The following is a 1528-nucleotide window of genomic DNA, read 5'->3' as shown; positions in this document are numbered from 1 at the left end:
CAATCACACACACACACACACACACACACACACACACACACACACACACACACACACACACACACACACACACACACACACACACACACACACCTCGTAGGGGCCTCGTAGCCTGGTGGATAGCGCGCAGGACTCGTAATTCTGTGGCGAGGGTTCGATTCCCGCACGAGGCAGAAACAAATGGGCAAAGTTTCTTTTACCCTAAGTGCCCCTGTTACCTAGCAGTAAATAGGTACCTGGGAGTTAGTCAGCTGTCACGGGCTGCTTCCTGGGGTGTGTGTGTGTGTGGTGTGGGAAAAAAAAAGAAAAAAAAGAAAAAAAGAAAGAAAAGTAGTTAGTAAACAGTTGATTGACAGTTGAGAGGCGGGCCGAAAGAGCAAAGCTCAACCCCCGCAAAAACACAACTAGTAAACACAACTAGTAAACACACACACACACACACACACACACACACACACGCACTACATTCAAGATTCTCAAGGGAATTGATAGGGTAGATAAAGACAGGCTATTTAACACAAGGGGCACACGCACAAGGGGAAAAGGTTCAGAGGTTTGCAACGAGACTCGTCCCAGAGCTACGAGGGATGGGGTATGAAGAGCGCCTGAGGGAACTGTGCCTTACGACACTAGAAAGAAGAAGGGAGAGGGGGGACATGATAGGAACGTATAAGATACTCAGAGGAATTGACAGAGTGGACATAGACGAAATGTTCACACGGAATAGTAACAGAACGAGAGGACATGGATGGAAGCTTGAAACTCAGATGAGTCACAGAGATGTTAGGAAGTTTTCTTTTAGCGTGAGAGTAGTGGGAAAATGGAATGCACTTCAGGAACAGGTTGTGGAAGCAAATACTATTCATAATTTTAAAACCAGGTATGATAGGGAAATGGGACAGGAGTCATTGCTGTAAACAACCGATGCTCGAAAGGCGGGATCCAAGAGTCAATGCTCGATCCTGCAGACACAACTAGGTGAGTACACAGGTGGAAACTGAGCGCCCAAATGAGCCACAGAAATATTAGAAAGAACTTTTTTAGTGTCAGAGTGGTTGACAAATGGAATGCATTAGGAAGTGATGTGGTGGAGGCTGACTCCATACACAGTTTCAAGTGTAGATATGATAGAGCCCAATAGGCTCAGGAATCTGTACACCTGTTGATTGACGGTTGAGAGGCGGGACCAAAGAGCCAGAGCTCAACCCCCGCAATCACAACTAGGTGAGTACACGCACACACACACACACACACACACACACACACACACACACACACACATACAAAAAGCGTTACAGACAAGAGGCACTGAACTACAGGCCAGTGTCCTTAACTTGTATACCATGCAAGGTGATGGAGAAGATTGTGAGAAAAAACCTAGTAACACATCTGGAGAGAAGAGACTTCGTGACAACCCATCAACATGGGTTCAGGGAGGGTAAATCTTGCCTTACTAGCTTGATAAAATTCTACGATGAGGTGACAAAGATTAAGCAAGAAAGAGAAGGATGGGTGGACTGCATTTTTT

The sequence above is a fragment of the Procambarus clarkii genome, chromosome 31 (assembly GCF_040958095.1).
Source record: "Procambarus clarkii isolate CNS0578487 chromosome 31, FALCON_Pclarkii_2.0, whole genome shotgun sequence".
In the NCBI taxonomy this organism is placed as follows: domain Eukaryota; kingdom Metazoa; phylum Arthropoda; class Malacostraca; order Decapoda; family Cambaridae; genus Procambarus; species Procambarus clarkii.
The sequence above is the reverse complement of the archived record's forward strand: the minus strand, read 5'-3'. Positions refer to the sequence as shown.